Here is a 21,245-nt window from a genome sequence, read left to right on the forward strand (position 1 = left end):
CAGTGGGCTATCTAATATAGATAGCCTCAGTATCCTAAAATATATTTTAATTCAGTGATTATTAATTTTTTGGAAATATAGTCTCCTTTGCATAAAAAGTTTGGAGCCTTTTCTAGTTAAAAAACAATTTTTTGGCTTCGAATATACTTGAAGCCTAACTACTGACCTAAGGAAGTAACACTGATTTAATCTGTGCTTTAAATTTCTTTACTACAACTGTTTTAGTTCAGGGTGTTCCTCCTGCCTGATTTCTCTGGAGGAATCTTAACGTTTTCCCTCCATACATGCTCCTCTCTTAAGAGTTTATCCTTTATATTGTAAAAGGATGTATCGTATGATTGTATTACATATACCCTTTAATTTTTATTATGGAGAGTTTTAAACATATTAAAAAAATAATATAGCAGTCTGTGACCTCCCATAAACTTGTCACTCATCACTCAGTAACAACTCTTGACCAGTCTTATTTTACTTATACTTCTGTCCACTCCTCCCCTGTCCCGAATTATTTTGAAGCAAATCCCAGAAACATACAATTTCATCCATGAATATTTCAGTATATATCTAAAAGATAAGGACTTTAAAAAGACAACTGTTGTAGTTGCATACCAAATTAAGAAAAATGAACAATTCCTTAATATTATTGATATTATCAAATATACGCTGTTTGAATTTCCAGTTTTCTCAGTTATCTTTGAAGAGTTTGTTTGAATCAGGATCCAAATAACACATTGCTATTGGAGCCCCCTCCATCTTTCTTTCCTTTTCTTTGCCATTTTTTGTTGAAGAAATCAGATCTTTGGTCCTATAAAGGTTCCCAGAGTCTGTGTTTTGCTGAGTGCATCTCTGATACAGTTTAACATGTTCTGTTGTCCTGTTTGTTTTCCCTGTAACTTGGTTAGTTGGATACAGGGTCTTGATACAGACTGGTTTATTTTCTTTTTGGGGGTGGTAGTGGGGGACAAGACTACTTCACAGGTGGTGATGAGGTCTTCCATCAGAAGGCACAAAACAGTTCGTTGTCTTTCCTGATGTTAGCAGCTGTTGATGTTAGTGTTTAGGAACACTCATCCATTAGGGCCACCCTTAGTTTTTTGTTTTTTTAAAATATTTATTTATTTATTTATTTATTTTTGGCTATGTTGGCTCTTCGTTTCTCTGCGAGGGCTTTCTCTAGTTGCGGCAAGCGGGGGCCACTCTTCATCGCGGTGCGCGGGCCTTTCACCGTCGCGGCCTCTCTCGTTGCGGGGCACAGGCTCCAGACGCGCAAGCTCAGTAGTTGTGGCTCATGGGCCCAGTTGCTCCGCGGCATGTGGGATCCTCCCGGACCAGGGCTCGAACCCGTGTTCCCTGCATTGGCAGGCAGATTCTCAACCACTGCGCCACCAGGGAAGCCCCCACCCTTAGTTTTTAAAAAACTTCAGAAGTTGAGATATAATTCACGTAACATCAAATTCACCCCTGTAAAGTGTACAGTCACCCCTCAGTATCTGTGGAGTGATTGGTTCCAGGACTTCCCCACCCCCCTCTCCCCTCTATCCCTGGATGCTGAAGTCCCTATTATAAAATGGTTTCGTATTTGTGTATAAACCATGCACGTTATTCTGTATACTTTAAATCTTCTCTAGATTACTTATAATACCTAATACAACTTAAATAGTTGTAAATACAATGTAAATAGTTGCCTGCAGTTGCAAATTTAAGTTTTGCTTTTTGGAACTTCCTGGAATTTTTTTTTCCTGACTATTTGATGCACAGTTGGTTAAATCTATGGATGCAGAACCTTGTGGATACAGAAGGTTGACTGTACATTTCTCTGGTTTTTAGTGTATTACTGTGTTGTATCATCATCATCACTGTCTAATCTGGAAACATTTTCATCACCTACAAATGAACCCAGTTTAACCTGTTAGTAGTTAGTCCCAATTCCCCCTTTTCCTTGGCAATCACTAATTTCTGTCTCTATGATAGAAAGAATAGTCTTTCTATCATAGAATATCAAGAATATTCTGAACATTTCGTATAAACGGAATCATACAATATGTGGCTTTTTGTGAATGGCTTCTTTCACTTAAGGTGATGTTTTCAAGGTCCATCCATGTGTAGCTTGTAACGGTACTTTATTCCTTATTAGGGCCGAATAATATTCTGTTGTATGGACATACTACATTTTGTCCATCAGTTGGTGGATGTTTGGGTGTTTCTACTTTTTGGCTATTATGAAAAGTGCTGTTACTAACATTTATGCACAAGTTTTTGTGTGAACATATGTTTTCAGTTCTCTTAGGTATATACATAGGAATGGAATTGCCAGGTCATGTTCAACTTTTTGAGGAACGTGCTGAAGTGTTTTCCAAAGTGACTACACCATTTTACTTTCCCACCAGCAATGCAGGAGGGTTCCAGGGCCACCGTTACTTTGTCAACTTTGAAATATATTTTTATTACTAAAAATTTTTTTTTACAAAATACCTTTCCTTTGATTTTTTTTTTTTCAAGTTGTGTTTTCTCTCTCGCAGACTTTTATTTTTTAGAGCAGGTTTAGGCTTATAGCAGAATTTAGCTGAAAGTACAGACAGTTCCCACATAACTCCTCCCCCATCAAAACCTCCCCCAACATCAATAGCTCCACTACTGTGGCACATTTGTTACAATTGATGAACCAACACTGACCCATTATTATCAACCAAAGTCCATGGTTTACATTAGGGTTCACTCTCTGTCTTGTATATTCTTTGGGATTTGACAAATATATAATGACATGCATCCACCTTTGTAGTAAATAATGCTTTCACGGCCCTGAAAATCCCGTATGTTCCACCTATTCCTTCCTCCCTCACCCAAACCAGTGGCAGCTACTGCTCTTTTTTTTGTTGTTGTTTTGTTTTTTTGTTTTGTTTTTGCTTTTTTGTTTGTTTTTGGCTGCACTGCATGGCATGTGGGATCCCAGTTCCCCGACCAGGGATTGAACCCGTGCCCCCTGCAGTGGAAGCACGGAACCTCAGCCACTGGACCACCAGGGAAGTCCCACCTAGTGCTCTTTTTACTGTCTTCCATAGTTTTGCTTTTTCCAAAATGTCACGTAATTGGAATCATACCATGCATAGCTTTTTCAGAGGGATTCTTTGACTTGGTAGTGTTCATTTAAGGTTCCTCCTTAAATGTCTTTTTGTGGCTTGATTGATCTCTTTAGTGCTGAATAATATTCCATTGTACATATGTACCACAGTTTATTTGTCCGCTCGCCTGTTGAAGGACATCTTCAGTGCTTCCAAGTTTTGGCAGTTATGAGTAAATATAGATGTGCAGGTTTTTGTGTGGATGTACGTTTTCAAGTAATTTAGGTATATACCAAGGAGCTTGAATGCTGGATTGTATAATGAGAGTATGTTTAGTTTTTTAAGAAACTGCCAAACAGTTTTCCAGAGTGGCTGTGTACCTTTTTTGCATTCCCACCAGCGGTGATTGACAGTTCTTGTTGCTCTACATTTTGTCAGCTTTTGATGTCAGTGTTTTGGATTTTAGCCATTCTAATAGGTGTGTAGTGATATATCATTTTAATTTGCTATTCCCTAATGACATAACAGTGTTGAGCACCTTATTTGCCATCTGTATGTCTTCTTTGGTGAGGTTCTGTTCAGAGCTTTTGCCCTTTTTAAAATTAAATTCTCTGTATCTCCTCCCTCTTGATATTTACTTTGTTTTGGGATGGAATGGTGTTGGGCCTTGTTTCCAGTCATTTATGAGTAATTGTTCGGTAAATGGCAGTCATATTATTACTTAAAACACGTATATTTACCTTAAGAAGTACTTTAATGACTTAAAGGAATGAGTAATTATAATATCAGCTTACCTTTAGCTGTCCTTCCAGTGAAGCTACCAAAGGCAATGATTAAATTTATTTTATCTGGAGATACTTGTAAAGTCTCTAATTGTAAGAGAGTGAGATCTGTGGTGGTTCCAAAACCTAGTAAATAATCATAATCACCTGGGATCTTTAATAATACAGATTCCCACATTCTATCCCTGGTCATTGTGATTCAGTAGTTTGAGGTAGGATCTGTGTTTTTAAAATGTATAGCTGGTGATTCTGATAATCAACCAGGTTTGGGAACCTGCATGATCAAAGTCTCTTAACGATTTGGTGTAATCCAGCTCTCCATCCTCTTTCCCTTTAACATTGTCATTCCTCCTATTGACATGTTAAACTTGAGCCATATTATCACTCCTTCTCTGCACTCACAATGGCTTGCACTGTGTATGATTACATCGTTGCACTTTTCTTTTTTATTTTCACTTTCTGCTTTCCAGTAAATTGAAGCTACTTGTTAACAGGAACTTGCTGGTTTTGAATATGCTGCGAATTTTTGTTGGATTCAGTTGAAACACCCTGTGGTGTTTGATTACATAGATGAAACCATTACATGTCCATAGAAAGAACTATTAATAATAGTACCTGTTAACATTTAATGAGTGCTTTCTGTCTGTTTGGAATCATTCTAATTTGTATACCGTCCCTAAATCATAGATAACAAGTATTTCCATTTTAGAGAGAAGGAAACATGGGCAAGAGTTTAAATAACTTGTTCAACATAAAACAGTAAATAGGTAATGAAGCCGGGTGCTGCCGAGTTGCTTTTGACTGATACGTTATGCAATCTTAAGGTAATACTGGTACCTGGTGTTCATTGGGACCACCTTGGTGGTAAAGAATTGTAAACAAATGACTAATGAATAGGGTCAGTGTCACAAGATTTAAAAGGCTATATATAAGTGAAGTAATTACAAATGTGTAGTGAAATTTTGGATCATGTTTAGATAGATTTTGTTAAAAAGTTTTAAAAATTCTAATTAAAACATTTTCAGACTCTTTATTTTTTGAATAGTTAATGCATGGTTCAAAATTAAATCTTGTACTTACCATGAGCCTATCCACCCTTAGTGTCCTACATTAGTAACCACTTTTATTAGTAGTACTATATGTATCCCTCCAGTGTTTCTTTATGCAAATAGATGTAAGCAAATATGTATATCGATTTTCTTTCCTTTCTGATACAACAGTTTGTAAACTATATACCTGTTTTTCACTTTGCTCTTTCATTTAACATGTTTTGGAGATTATTCTGAGTCTGTTAGTAGAGAACATTCTCACTTTTTATAACAGCTGCATAATAGTAGTATTCTACTTTGTGTACATGACGTAGTTGATTTAATTACTCCACTATTGCTGAATGGTTGTGTTAAAGTTTCAGAAAACATTTGTAACTGTGTTCTTAAATGTGTGAGCAACCAACCAGCCTTCTGCCAAAAATAAACTCTATTATATTGCTTCTTTGTTTTGTAGGATTATAATATTAGCAGTTAACAAAGCATTATACAAATTCGTAATTTTTTAAATTTCATGGCTTGCACTCAAGTCTGAATTAGGGGTCACAAATGTTTTAGCTGTGAAAGCCATTAGTTAACCAGTTTCATTTAAGCTGTAAGTCTGTTACTGAAATCCTGAGGAACAAAGGAGTGAGAAAGACAAAACAAAGAAAAAGATGAAATAGAAAAAAAAGGGGGTGGAGTGGATGGGAAGAGGAATAAAGGCAATGATAGAGAAACAGTGGATGGGTGTGATAATATGCCACCAACAGTTGTCTCAGATAATAAAACTATTTCAGGGTGGCCTAAACTAACATTTGTGTTTTTGCTTTTTCCCAGAGCTTTAAAAAGTGGACCAGGGACTTCCCTGGCAGTCCAGTGGTTAAGACTCCACGCTTCCAATGCAGGGGACGCGGGTTCGATCCCTGGTTGGGGAGCTAAGATCCCACATGCTGCCTGGAGCGGCCAAAAAAAAAAAAAAAAAAAAAAAAAGTGGACCAGACTTCCATAAGCTTATATTTCATAAGAGAGGGTGGGGGTGGGGTCGAGACTCTAGAAAGTATATAATTTTGAATCTTTATACTTTGCGTATATCACTGCACCCTGGTCATTTTCTTCTTAATATTTAATGTAACTTGTAATTTTAAAAATTGTCTCTCCCGCCCCCCACGCACACTTTTAAGATTGATTGTAAGCTCTTTGAGAGGAGGGACCTGTCTTTTTAAAAAAATTAATGTATACCCAGTGTGACAGTAAAGGGTCTGACACATAATAGGTGTTTGCTAAATATTTATTAAATGAGTGAAGTTGCTGAGGATGTTCGATTAAGCTGTTAGATATGAGAAACTGAATTGTAATTTTTGTAGTACCATACGGAAAAAAGCCCACAAGATAGTGATAACACCAGCAGTAAATGACTACTCTTCCCTCATTCCCTCATTTGATATTGGAATGAAACCAAGCTTTCTGTTTTTTATTTCAAGGTATTCAAAATACCTTAGTCCTGTCTCCCCCTTGTGGGAAATAGAGTATAAGAGAGATCACAACTGCAGTTACAATGAATCTGTGCTTGGGATTAATGCATGGGGGTGGGGGTTACTTTTTCCCCTCAAATAGTAATGAATGATTTTTATGAAGAATATTTGATGACTAGGCAATGCTTATGATAAACTAAAAAGCAGAGTTCCGTATTATGTGCTATATCAGCTATGTTAAAAATTATATTGAACAACCCAGTACAAATGTTTTAAAATACCTTTGTGATTTTTGTGTGATGGGATTATTGGCAACCTTTCTATTTTCCCTATTTAAAAAAAATAAAAGGCCCAGCAAACGTAAAGTAAGTGTTTTCTTTTATTGAAATGGATATTTCAGAAATGGAGTTTTTTTTTGTTTTTTTGTTTTATTGTTTTATTTATGGCTGCATTAGGTCTTTGTTGCTGCGCGCGGGCTTTCTCTAGTTGCGGCGAGTGGGGGCTACCCTTCATTGCAGTGCACGGGCTTCTCATTGCGGTGGCTTCTCTTGTTGCAGAGCACGGGCTCTAGGCCTGCGGGCTTCAGTAGTTGTGGCTTGCGGGCTCTAGAGCACAAGGTCAGTAGTTGTGGCGCACGAGCTTGGTTGCTTCACGTCATGTGGGATCTTCCTGGACCAGGGCTAGAATCCGTGTCCCCTGCATTGGCAGGCGGATTCTTAACCACTGCGCCACCAGGGAAGCCCCCTGGAGTGTTTCTTTATGCACATGTATATAAAGAGAGAGAGAGGGAGACACAGATGAACAGACACCGCTGAAAAATACTTTATCATAAAACAGCAAGTTGAACTTAGTGTTTTTAATGAGTTTATATACTAGTTTATCTTTTCCCCATTTTCTTTTTTAATTGATTTCTTTAAAAACTTACAAATACCGTGTTTTACTCATGAAGATTTTTTGATGTTTTAAATTTTTTTGTGGTTGGATTTAGTTGCTTTTATTTATTTTGTAAATTTTTACATTAGGGTTTTCTTTTAATTTTTTAAATTTATTGCAGTGTTGGGTCTTCATTGCTGCGAGCAGGCTTTCTCTAGTTGCAGTGAGCGGGCTTCTCATTGCGGTGGCTTCTCGTTGCGGAGCACGGGCTCTAGGCACATGGTCTTCAGTAGTTGTGGCACATGGGCTCAGTAGTTGTGGCTCGCGGGCTCTAGAGCACAGGCTCAGTAGTTGTGGCACAGGGGCTTCGTTGCTCCGCGGCATGTGGGATCGTCCCAGACGAGGGCTCAAACCCATGTCCCCTGCATTGGCAGGCAGATTCTTAACCACTGTGCCACCAGTGAAGCCCTTTACATTACTTTTTAATTCTTAGTTATTGTTAAAGTAATATATGAAAATTAAGCTACAGAAATGTCAAAAATAAAGTAGTGCCTTTTTGGTAATCTTAATCTTCTAGGAACAGCTCTGCATTTTGGGTGTATATCTTTTCAGAACTTTTTCTGTACAGTAGTCTCCCTTTATCTGCAGGGGATACATTCCAGACCCCCCAGTGGATGCCTGAAACCATGGATAGTACCTTACCCTACATATGCTGTGACGGTATATCACACCTCTTACATCTCCATACCATATTTCAGTATAGGTAATAAAGTTAGTTAAATCATTAGCTTTTACGTTATTGTGACCATGTAAATAATATTTTTTTGAGTCAAGTATAATAATTTATGTATAGTATAATTTGTGAGTCAAAAAGTATACTGTGAATACTGTTCCTTTTCTGCACAACTTTTTGTTTTTCTTGGAGTTACTTGCCTCCATTTTTTATTTGTTTAGTTTTCTATGTATCTATTGCTGTTTTTCCAAAAGGTGTTAAAAATCTGTCGGGGTTTTCAAACTGAAGCACATCACATTATCTGTTGTTAGTTAGTTCTGCTTCTTGTATGGAGGGATTGGAGTGGGGAGAACTTGACTTCAGAACTGTCATTCTCCTTGCTCTGATCTAGACTTGTTAAGACTTGTAGAGTTATTATTCTGTAACTTCTGTACTCTTTTCAAAAAGGGAATCCCCTGCACCCCCACCCAACCCCCTTTCTTTTCCCACTGGCTCCCTTTCTGCCTCCTGTCTTGGCTTATTTAGTCCTTCGTTTGGCTGAAATATGTTATCTGGTTGTTTCTTGAGAAAAGTTGCATAGGAGGTAAATTTTAGGGACTTGTATGTTTTTAAAAAAATCTGTATTTTATTTTCACACTTGATTGGTAGTTTGGCTGGAAATAAGTTTCCATCAGCATTTCAAAGACATTTCTCTTGTCTTTGAACTTTCAGTGTTGCTTTTGAAGAGTTTGATGCTGTTCAGTTTTTTTTATATATATATGAACTTATTTATTTTATTTATTTTTAGCTGCATTGGGTCTTCGTTGCTGTGCGTGGGCTTTCTCTAGTTGTGGCAAGCAGGGGCTACTCTTCGTTGTGGTGCACAGGTTTCTCATTGCAGTGGTTTCTCTTGTTGCGCAGCACGAGCTCTAGGCGCCCAGGCTTCAGTAGTTGTGGCACGTGGGCTCTAGAGCACAGGCTCAGTAGTTGTGGGCTGCGGGCTCTAGAGTGCAGGCTCAGTAACTGTGGCGCATGGGCTTAGTTGCTCCGCATCATGTGCTTCTCATTGCAGTGGTTTCTCTTGTTGCCGAGCATGGGCTCTAGGCGCGCAGGCTTCAGTAGTTGTGGCACGTAGGCTCTAGGGCGCAGGCTCAGTAGTTGTGGCACACGGACTCTAGAGCGCAGGCTCAGTAGCTGTGGCACACGGGCTTAGTTGCTCCGCAGCATATGGGATCTTCCCGGACCAGGGCTCTAACCCATGTCCCCTGCATTGGCAGGCGGATTCTTAACCACTGTGCCACCAGGGAAGCCCGCTGTTCAGTTTCTTGATCCTTTTTTTTTCTTTTTTTGTATGTGATTTGAATTTTTTTCTAGGTATCTTTTGTTTATACTGGTGTTGTTAAATTTTATGAAAATGCATATCGTATCAGGCATTGAGAGAATTCTTTTTCTCCGTAATCCAGTATTTCTCAATAGAGGGCACTGTGGGCATTTAGGTAGTACCATTTTTGGGTTTGGCTGTATTGTGCTTATGGGGCTTTGAGCACCCAGGCTCCCAGCGCTAAATGCCAGAATAACCCATTAGTTTTGGGGACAACTAAAAATGTCCCCAGACATTTCCAAACACCCCCTTGGGAGAGGCAGTACTAATCTTTTTTGAGAAGGGTTATTGTCATCCTGAGTCCTTAGGGCACTTTTTTGTTCAGTTGATGATGGACCTACTGATTTAAAATTTTTCTTCTGTTTCCTGATTTTCTCTTTTTGGTCTGTTTTCTGAGATACTTCCTTCGACTATATTTTTCAATCCTGTTATCTTGTATTTGTAAAGGCATTTTCTTATTTGAATTTTTAAAAAGAATGGTATTCTGTTTTTATTTAATGTATATATTTTTGTTGTTGAAGTTTTCTTTCCCTTAATTGTCAGTTTTCTCTGAATTTCTTGTTTTTCTTTTGCTTCCCTTCTTTCTTACCTCATGCTGTCCTCACATATTGGTGACCATTGACTGTTTGTATTTAAAAGTAAAGTACTGTAAGGCTGGATGGTAGCTGTGACCCTTTTTGCCGCTTTTCTTAAAACTCATTTTCATTTTCATTTTTTCCAGAATGGCCTTCTTCCTAATATTAGTTTTTAAAAGTCATTGACTGGAATTTTAATCTTTAGCCTTTCTATAGGCTTGTTTTCTTAAATCTTTAACTGTAATTGGTTCTCTCAGTTATTATTCTCTGAGTTCTTGAACAGACGTCTTTCAGTCTCAAATGTCCATCATTGTCATTTTTTCAAATTATATCTATATAGAAATAATTTACTATTCTTGTGTTGCATTTTGTTTAGAGCCTACCTGCAGGATAATATTGTCTCTGCTGAACTTTTTGGATTCTAGTTTTCTTCAAGTCTTGTTAGTTCTTTCCAGAATTTCTTTCTTATTTCTTATGTCTTCCATTGTGGTCACTTTCTCCCTAGATTCTTATTTCCAGTTTACCAGCCTTACATAAATTTTAGGTCCTTGACTTTTCTTTAGTTATTCCTGTAGCCATACTGTATCTTTCTGGTTTGTAGTGTCCTTTAGTTCTGTGCTGCTGTTTTCACTGTTTTTGGTGTCCTTAAATACTAGTTTTTGTAAACCAGGTTCAGTTTTTTTTTTTTAAGTCCCCTTCTCTAAGCCAATGATGTGTCAAACCTTTAGCTTCTGTTGTGTTGTCTGGTGTAAACAAATATATGGCATCTGGTATAAATTTCTTTTTATTTAAATTCAGTCTCTAAAGAAAAAAGTTTTTTTTCTTTTAAAGTAACAGTATGTCATTTATGCTGCCCTTTAATACATATTAAAATAATTGACTTTTCCCCCCAGTTATTTTATTTTTAATTTTTATTTATTTGGTTGTGCCAGGTCTTAGTCATGGCTCACAGGCTCCTTTGTTGTGGCTCGCCGGCTTCTTGGTTGTGGCATGTGAACTCTTAGTTGTGGCATGCATGTGGGATCTAGTTCCCTGACCAGGGATTGAACCCGGGCCCCCTGCATTGGGAGCTCAGAGACTTAACCGTTGTGCCACCAGGGAAGTCCTTCCCCCCCCCACCCCCCGCCCCCCGCCCCAGTTTTTTATTGTGGTAAAATACACAACAAAATTTACCATCTTAATTATTTTTAAGTATATACTTTAGTGGTATTAAGTACATTCATATTGTGCAACCATCACCACAATCCATCTCCAAAACTCTTTTCATGCTATAAAACTGAAATTCTATACATATTAAACAATAACTATCCCCTGTCCCATTAGTCCCTGGTAAGCATCGTTCTACTTTATGTTTCTGTGAATTTGATTACTCTGGGTACCTCATGTAAGTGAAATAATTCAGTATTTGACTTTTTGCGACTGGTTTATTTTATTTACCATTATGTCCTCAAAGTTCATCCATGTTGCAGCATGTGTCAAAATTTCCTCCCTTTTTAAGGGTGAATAATATTCCATTATATGCATTACCACCGTTTGCTTACCCGTTTGTCAGCTGATGGACACTTGGGTTGCTTCCACTTTTTAGCTATTGTGAATAATACTGCTAAAACATGGGTGTACAGATATCTCTTCAAGACTGTACTTTCACTTCTATTGATATAACTGATTTTTACTTGTTAATAAAATTGATATATTTAGGGGCCGAGGGCGGTGCAGCTGCAGCCGCAGCGCTGGCGGAGGAGCGCGCGGCCTCGAGCAAAGGAGGGAGGGAGGGAAGGAAGGAAGAGAGGCAGGCAGGCGGGCAGGCAGGCGGGCGCGGGGGTCGGGGACTGAGGCGGTAGAGGGAGGCGAGAGCCGGGCAGCCGCTTCGCGCTATTTGCTGCGTGGGATTTTGTGGGGGCTGCCGTGGAGTCGGCCGAGGAGAAGCGGCACCGGCGGCTTTGGTGCTGGCGCCTGGGGGCGGGGGACTCGGGAGGCGAGAAGGGGGATCGCTGCAGTGGTTCTCTTGCTCTGGCGCTCTCCTTGCCTTTCTCCTGGCTCGGTGGGCTCCTCCCGGCGTCTTCCTGCCTCCTGGGCCCCTATCCCCGCCCTCTGCGGTATGTCTTGATTGCGAGCAGCAGGTTTCATGGGGCTCCTCAGGATGATGATGCCGCCCAAGTTGCAGCTGCTGATGGTGGTGGCCTTCGCAGTGGCGATGCTCTTCTTGGAGAACCAGATCCAGAAACTGGAGGAGTCCCAGTTCAAGCTAGAAAGGGCTATTGCAAGACATGAAGTTCGAGAGATTGAGCAGCAACATACAATGGATAGCCCTTGGCAAGATGCAGCTTTAGATGAGGAAGAGGACATGGTGGTCATTTATAACAGAGTCCCCAAAACTGCAAGCACCTCTTTTACCAATATTGCTTATGATCTATGTGCAAAGAATAAATACCATGTTCTTCACATCAATACTACCAAAAATAATCCAGTAATGTCACTGCAAGATCAGGTGTGCTTTGTAAAGAATATAACTTCCTGGAAAGAGATGAAACCAGGGTTTTATCATGGGCACATTTCTTATTTGGATTTTGCAAAATTTGGTGTGAAGAAGAAGCCAATTTACATTAATGTCATAAGGGATCCTATTGAGAGGCTAGTTTCTTACTCTCACTTTCTGAGATTTGGAGATGATTATAGACCGGGGTTAAGAAGACAAAAACAAGGGGACAAAAAGACCTTTGATGAATGTGTAGCTGAGGGCGGCTCAGACTGTGCTCCAGAGAAGCTCTGGCTTCAAATCCCATTCTTCTGTGGCCACAGCTCAGAATTTTGGAATATAGGAAGCAGGTGGGCTATGGATCAAGCCAAATATAACCTAGTTAATGAATAGTTTCTGGTGGGAGTTACTGAAGAGCTTGAAGATTTTATCATGTTATTGGAGGCAGCTTCACCCTGGTTCTTCAGGGGTGCTACAGAACGCTATTGTACAGGAAAGAAATCTCACCTTTGGAAAACCACAGAGAAGAAACTCCCTACTAAACAAACTGTTGCAAAGCTACAGCAGTCTGACATTTGGAAAATGGAGAATGAGTTCTATGAGTTGGCACTAGAGCAGTTCCAATTCATCAGAGCCCATGCTGTACAAAAAAAAGATGGAGACCTCTACATCCTTGCACAGAATTTTTTCTATGAAAAGATTTACCCTAAATCGGACTGAGTACAAGGTGTGGCAGTTAGATTCTTGAACTACAACTTTGACCCTGTCTTCACCTTAGTTCTCAGCTCCACAACTTGGATTGCTGATGGGTATGTAAGACAGTTTGTATTGAACCGAGTTAGGATACAGACAGTGATGTCAAGGAAGTAGATTCTGGCTGATATGTCAGTGGTCTAGGAAGTTTAAGTTTCAGCCTTTTTTTTTTTTTTTCCTGGTTAAATTTTGGTGGGAGTTACAACCTCCTGCCTGGACAAAACCTACACATCATCTAAAATAAACACATAGCAGGTCTAATTGAAGGCTAAATACTGAAATACAGTTTCAGAAAAAGTTCTGATACTGTTTTTGATAAAGCATTTTTTTCAACTAACCATGAATGAAGATGAATCCATTTGCTACTTCCACCTTCACCTGGAGGTTTGCATTATACACCACTACTGGATAGTGTTATTAACTGTTTGGCATTGTGTACTTTGTTTTTGTGAATCACGTCCCATGAAATTTATTGAAATGTTTGATCACGTTTGCTAAGAATGTTTCTGCTGTAGTTGGAACTGCCCTTATTTATGTAGGTCATTTTAATTTTCTTAAAAAAATGATTATTAGTGTTAAAAATCAACTTAAACCATTATTAATACTGTAAAAAGAATCAAAGCAGTATTTCTCTTTCCTGTCTCCCCAATATCTAAGATTGGGGAAACACTTCAAAGAATGTTGACATTGCCTAAAGTTTTGGTTAAGGCTTCCACACGTGAATATCAAAAAAAAAAAGTTTAGTATTTGTTTCTCAATGGTTTATTTGTAAAGGTGTAAACTGAGGTATTAGTGACTCCATATTATAACTCCGTTAGTGAGCTGTGGTATGGGTAGGATTTTCCTACTTCTTCTGTACTTTTACTTGTAGACTCTTTTAACTAAGGTGCTTTATAATGTGTTTTAAAGCATTGCATTTACAAAAAAAAGAAGGAAAATGCTATAAATATGGCAAATTTTATGTATTTGGACCAAAAGTTTATAAGTAATTAGACAAAAGTGGTTTTGCACCAGTTTTATTATGTCAAGTAAAACCATCAGACCTACTGTTCTCGTATTTCTCATTTAACTTTACTGTTAAGATATCACTGAAATGAACTTCAATAACCTTTCAATTTTGATACGCAGTACATTATTCATAATTGGGGGCAGTAGTTATAGTGGAAAGAGTACTGGATGAGGAGTCAGAAAACTTGATTTCTTGTCCTCGGTCTGCCACTTATCAGCTGTGTGATCTTGGGCAAGTCACTTAACCTCTCTCTGCCTCAGTTTCCTCATCCTGATATGAGGATGATAATACCTGCTGTACCTACCTCACAGGGGTGTTGTGAGGATTAAATGAGATGGCATGTGAAAGCACTTTGAAAACTAATGTGCTATATAAATGTAAGGTATTATGGAAACATCTTTAACATATAGGTTTATACCATTCGTTTCTTTAACAAAGAAAAGGTCCACTTAAAAGCTGGTTGAAAAAAGTTAATCTTGATATAAATTTGTGTTTAATAAATATCTTCTCAGTGGAAAAAAAATTGATACATTTTATAGACTCTTCATCTGGTATGGCACTCTTTTCAAACTCTGAGTTCTACATATTCATTTCTTTTTACTGATCCTTCTAAAGTGTGAGCACTTTTTGTTTTAAGTTATAAGAATGCATGAAATTTTGGTGTACAGTTTTACATAAAATCACATGACTAATAGCCAGGTCATGGAAGCAACCTAAATGCCCATCAACAGACGAATGGATAAAGAAGTTGTGGTACATATATACAATGGAATAAAAAGGAACGAAATTGAGTCATTTGTTGAGACGTGGATGGATCTAGAGACTGTCATACAGAGTGAAGTAAGTCAGAAAGAGAAAAACAAATATCGTATATTAATGCATGTATGTGGAACCTAGAAAAATGGTACAGATGAGCCGGTTTGCAGGGCAGAAGTTGAGGCACAGATGTAGAGAACAGACATATGGAAACCAAGGGGGGAAAACTGCGGTGGGGTGGGGATGGTGGTGTGCTGAATTGGGCGATTGGGATTGACATGTATACACGGATATGTATAAAATTGATGCCTAATAAGAACCTGCAGTATAAAAAAACAAACAAAACAACTAATACTAAACTTTCATTGGGTTATTTGTATGGAAATATGTTAATATAAATGTTTCAGACATTACATGAAATTTCTAAAAATCTTATATTTGTATTTGTATGGAAATATGTATGGAAATATGTTAATATAAATGTTTCAGACATTACATGAAATTTCTAAAAATCTTATATGTTCTGGTATAATGTTATAAGTAATAATCCTAGTTATTACTTTAAAATGTATATCTCAGAAATAACTAAAAAAAAAAAATCACATGACTGCTTATTTAAGGCAACAGTGTCCCATAATACCTATCAGAATTTGATTTAGATACTAATTTCAACAGAAATGTTCAAGGCTAGGTACTCTCTGTAAATCTTCAACACTACCACCTCCCCCTCTGACTCAGCAGATGTCTTTACCTCTTACTTAACAGAGAAAATAGCAAACCCATCAGATGGGGAGTTCTTTATATTCCTGCTACTAAATCTACAAATTGTACATGTAGACATATATTGTTTTTCTTGGGCCACTCTTAAAATGGGAGACATTTCGTATAAGGCTTATCTCTACTGGTTGTTCATTTATTGGGTGTTTATTGAACACTCAGTAGGTTTGTGTGAGGCACTGAGGATAAAGCTATAAACAAAGTAAAACTCCTGCCCTCGTTAAGGTTAAATTCTAGTGGGTCGAGAAAGAAAATTTTGTTTGTCAGATAGGGATAAGTGCTATAGAGGAAAGGGGATAAGTGAAAGAAAAGTTTGTTAGGTAGGGTTAAGTGCTATAGAGGAAAGGGGATAAGTGAAAGAAAAGTTTGTCAGATGAGGATAAGTGCTATAGAGGAAAGTAAAACAAAGAGAAGAGTGATAAGGAGTGGATCTGTGTGTAAGAGATTACTATTTCAAAGGTTCCTTGGGAAAGACATCACTGCTGAGATTAGATACCTCTGTTTCTCCGTTCCTTCTTAACTGCCTTCTTTTGTATTAAACAGATATCTTTTAATGAACCATTTTAACTTCCTTGTTGTTCTTTTACTGTATTTTTTAAAAAGATTTATTATTTTAAAAAAATTTTGGCTGCGTTGGGTCTTACTTGTGGCACATGGGATCTTCGTTGAGGCACGCAGGATCTTTTGTTGTGGTGCGCGGGCTTCTCTCATTGTGGCGTGTGGGTTTTCTCTTCTCTAGTTGTGGCTTGCAGGCTCCAGGGCATGTGGGCTCTGTAGTTGTGGCACACGGGTTCCAGAGCATGTGGGTTCTGTGGTTTGCGGCACTTGGGCTCTAGTTGAGGTGCGCAAGCTCAGTAGTTGTGGCTCATGGGCTTAGTTGCCCCCTGGAATGTGGGATCTTGGTTCCCTGACCAGGGATCCAACCCACATCCCCTGCATTGCAAGGCACATTCTTTACCACTGGACCACCAGGGAAGTCCCCTTTTACTGTGTTTTTCTTGTTGTTATTTTCTTAGTCATGGTTCTGGGGGTCGTCATTACCATTTTATCTAGTTTGAATACCAATTCGATTACAATAGTATATAAAAACTTCTTTCTATAAAGCTCCATTCCCTTCCCCCTCCTTTGTGTTGTTATCCTGCAAGTTACATCTTTATCCATTGTATACTTATCAACCATCTTTCTAATTATTGCTTGATGTTTTTGTGTTTTAAATAAGATAGGAGGGAAAAAAAGAGAAAAACAAATACATGTATACTGTTTTTTATAGTTACCTATGAAGTTACTTGTACTGGTGCTCTGTATTTTTCATATGGATTTGAACTACTGTTTAGTGTTATTTCATTTCAGCTGAAGTGCTCCTCTTAGTATTTCTTTTAGGACAAGTCTACTAGTAACAGCTTACGCAGTTTTGTTGATCAGGAATGTCTCCGGCAATTCTGAAGGATAGTCTTGTTGGATATGGAATTACTGGTTGATGGTCTTTTTTTTTTCCACACCACTTTGAACACATCATCCTGTTGCCTCCATGGTTTCTGATGAGAAATCAGCTGTTGATCTTGAAAGGGTCCTTTGTGATGAGTCGCTTTTTTCTCTTTTTCGTTGGCTTTCAACAGTTAATGTGTGTCAGTGTGGATGCCTTTGAGTTTATCCTCCTGAAGTTTTTTGAGCCTCTTGGATGTGTAGATTAATGTGTTTTTCAAATTTAGGAAATTTTTGGCCTTAATTTCTTCAAATATTCTATCCTTTTCTCTGTCTCCTCTTCATTATGTGTATGTTGGTGTGCTTAATGGTGTCCCACAGATTTCTGAGTCTCTGATCTTTTTTTTTTTTCGTTCTTTATTCTGCCTGTTCCTGAGACTGGCTGATCTCAGTTGACCTATTTTCAAGTTTGCTGATTCTTTCTTCTGCCTGCTCGTATCTACTATTGAGCCCCTCTATTGAATTTTTTATTTTATTACTATATTATTCAAATCTATAATTTGTATTTGATCTTTTTTAGAAAATAATTTTTGTCTTTTGAGATTGTCAATTTGGGTGCGACATTGTTCTCATATCCTGCTTTAGTTGTTTTAACAAACTTAAATTAACTGATTTAAAGTCTTGGTCTAGTAAGTTCAATGTCTGGGCTTCCTCAGGGATATTGCCGCATGAGCCCACCACCTGTGTGTGTGTGTGTGTGTGTGTGTGTGTGTGTGTGTGTGTGTGTGTGTGTGTGTTTAGACTGTACTTTCTTTTTCTTTGCATGCTTTTAACTTTTTGCCAACTGGACATTTTTAAATACTGTAGCAACTGTACAAATCGGATTCTCTCCTCTCCCCAAGATTGATTGATTATCTATTTATTTATTTATGTGACTTTTTTGGTACTAATACTATAAACTGTATTTTTCTGTTGTTTCATGTGGTCACTAAAGTCTCTGCTCAGTTAGCTTAGTGGTTAAAGTAATGAATAGACATAGGTTTCCTTGGATGCCTGAAACATGTAAATCTTCCAGTCTTTGCTAAGGGGCTCTATGTGTATGTTGAGACATGCCTTCAACACTCAGCTAGGCAATTTACAACTCTGTCTTAGCTTTCTTTTCTTGCTTGTGCAGAGCCTAAAGGTTAGCCAGAGGTGAGAGTTTAGGGCTTTCTCTGGCCTTTCCTGAGAATATACACAGGTTACGTGTGAGTGTGGATTCCCAGGAATATGTTGGAGCTTTCCAAAGCCCCCATGGACATCTCATTCCCCAGCTTTTCTTTTTAAGCTTTTTGATTATGCTATTGTTTGCCCCAAATATTGTCCATAATCTCAGGCAGCTGCAGTGTTTGACAGTTGCCTCTGACTGTTTTTGACCAGAAAGAAGGCTGTTTGCTCTGGATGAGCTCAGAGTCAGGCCACATAAAGACAACTTTGGTAGTAGTAGAGCCTTCCAAGGAACCACCAGACATGTCAAATAATGACAGTTCTCTGGGAGTGGGACTTTTAAGAAGATCCAATCCTGTTCTGCCCCCCCTAGTGGCTGTTGACATTCACTATGACTGCAGGCTGTTGGTTTTCACAGAACGAGGAAGGGGTAGAATGGAAATAGGGTAAATTAAACACCACAAAGCTTGCTGTTCTTACCAAGATTCAGCCATTATTTGGTGAATAAACATTCCCCAGATTGCTTCAATTCTTTGTAATTTTCAGAGTTCTGAAAAAGTTGATTCTCCCAGCTTTTGCGAGTGTTCTCATTGCTTTTATGAAGGAGAGAATTTCAGAGGTCTTTACTTGGTAATTCTTGCCGATGAGAATAACAGTTGCACTTAATAAGGATGTGTGGATTCCTTCTCCAAGCTCAGAGGACTCAAGGAGCCTGGGGTTTGAGAATTTTCAGGTTAATCAACCCATCTCTCTATCCCATTTTTTCAGGGTTCCAATGTGTTCTCTTTTCCTATGCAGGCCTTAACCTTGGCATAGCACACTTATCCAGATTGAGACTTTAACTTTCTTTGGAGCCCTACCACTCTTACAATTAAGTCTTGGCCCTTAGCCTTTTGTGGCCTCCTGCTTTTAAAGATTTTATGCTACCAAAGAAACTTCTGGCTTTTTCACATTTAGTTTTTAATTCCCTATCACTCATTTTAACCTTTTGTTATATTTTTCCAAAGAGTCAGTTGCCTTTAGCAACAGCAACCCAGTTTCATGGTCTTTATAATTACTGTTTTCCTTATATTTCTCAAATATCTGATACACTGCACCTTTTAAGTGCAGGGTTCGGCAAACTATGGCTTGCTGGCCAAACCCACTCTTGGGTCTGCCTGTTTTTGTCATGCCCTATTTTTAAAGAGTTGTAAAACAAAAACAACAAAGCAGAATATGAAATACTATCTGGTCCTGTAAAAAAAAAAAAAAAAAAAAGTTTGCCAACACCTGCATTCTCTTCCACTGGATAACTACCCAGTTTACCAACAATGGAACTTTTAGCCATTGCACTGCCAGTTTGTGCTCGGTTTGTGTTCTGTCATCACCAGTGATAGTGTCCTTTGCCAGCTGGGTGGCTACGTGGATGGTGATCCAACTCCAAAACTTCATTTTAGAGCTTATTTTCTTGGACCATTCTCAACACCAGTGGCTGCAAGTTGGGTCCCTGGGTAGGCTGACTATGATTAACATGCAGAAATGTTCTTAGGATCAAAATCTGTAGAAGGAATGGAAAGGAAGCAGAAGGGGTAAATTGGGCTGTAATTGTATTATCAACAAAAGCCACTGTTGCCCCCTTGAGAAACTCTGAAGCTGGGATAACCTGTGGAGTTGTCCAAAATTGTGACAGGGTGCTGGGCCCTTCTACGCCTGTTTTGATCAGTCCCTCCATGAAGGCTGCTAGGGCATGCAGCTGTCTTTAGCTGAGGCAATTCCTGAAAAGGCCTGACAGGTGAAGGCTGTTTGACAGCAGCTGGACAATAAATCCTTCATTTCTGAAGGGAGGTCTGGATAGCACATCAGTGTCTGCTACATAGCTTTATGTGAGTTCTTCTAATTATAATTTTCTTCTAAAATTTTTTTAAATTGTAACTTTAATGAATAAGTTTTTTCTCATGAGAAAGCTGTAAAATAGAATTCTTTTAAGAACTATATACATTTTTACTCATAATAAGATAGACAATTTTTTCCTAAGGCATTTTTGAAAAACTGAGCTATTTTAGTTTTGATTTGTGTCATTTTAATATCAGAAGTGTCATCATAGAATTCTGAAATGCTAATCTTAGTGGTTGAAATTTACAACTAGCAGATCTTAAGACATCTAATTCAGCCCTCTCATTTGACAAATGAGTAAGCTGAGAATGAGTGAGCTAAGGGGTTATAAAGCTAGTTAGTGACAAGTAAGGCTTAGAATGTAGGTCTCCAAACTCCCGACTAGTATCCTTTTATCCATATTCCTTATCTTAGTTTCTTATAATTTCTAAGAAAAGAGTATTAGGGTTCTGAAACTGAGCAAGAGTTTTTTATGGCCTTTAAAGTCATTTTGTTGCTCCTGGGAACCATGGTAAACAGTATGCAAATGCTTCAGTGATGACAACAGCAATAATAATAAAGCCAACTTTTGGAGTATATCATTTTCATCAGTCCTGAAATCATTTCGGACAGATGAATCTGATTTATTTTTAACCTTTCTGGAAGATGATTCCACAGTTATCTTTGGAAACTTCTTCCTGATGACTATGGGTTATCAGATAATGGAAGCTCTTCACTGTTTGCTGGCAGGATCATACAGTGAACATATGATTATCAAATGAGGTCTGAAAGTGCTCTACAATTTTAAAATTTAGTATTTTATTTTCAATGGTAGATTATCTTAAACGTGTTCTGGATCACCTGAGTCATAATTGAATACTTTCACTTGATGCTGGGGTTAGAATATGTGTTAGTTTTTGGTGGTGCCAAGTGTTACTGTTTTGATTGTTAGGGACTAATATTAAGGAAAAGAATAGAAGTACTAGTCTTAATGAATAAGATGCTTTGGAGTTAAGTGAAGACCAAGTGCTTTTTTAGCATCAGGAATTAATGTTTCATAATAATGTGAAACTGAGAAAAATTTACCTGCCTTATTACCATTTAGTAGAACAG

General features: G+C 38.2%; 1 protein-coding gene and 1 pseudogene across 5 annotated transcripts in view; both read left to right on the forward strand.

The window, feature by feature from the left end:
* Positions 1 to 21,245, forward strand: part of STRN3 (striatin 3) — a 121,915-nt gene that overhangs the window by 6,662 nt on the left and 94,008 nt on the right. The window lies entirely within an intron of this gene.
* Positions 12,008 to 13,078, forward strand: LOC137758545 (heparan sulfate 2-O-sulfotransferase 1 pseudogene; annotated as a pseudogene).

Source organism: Eschrichtius robustus, chromosome 1 (assembly GCF_028021215.1).
Source record: "Eschrichtius robustus isolate mEscRob2 chromosome 1, mEscRob2.pri, whole genome shotgun sequence".
Classification (NCBI taxonomy): domain Eukaryota; kingdom Metazoa; phylum Chordata; class Mammalia; order Artiodactyla; family Eschrichtiidae; genus Eschrichtius; species Eschrichtius robustus.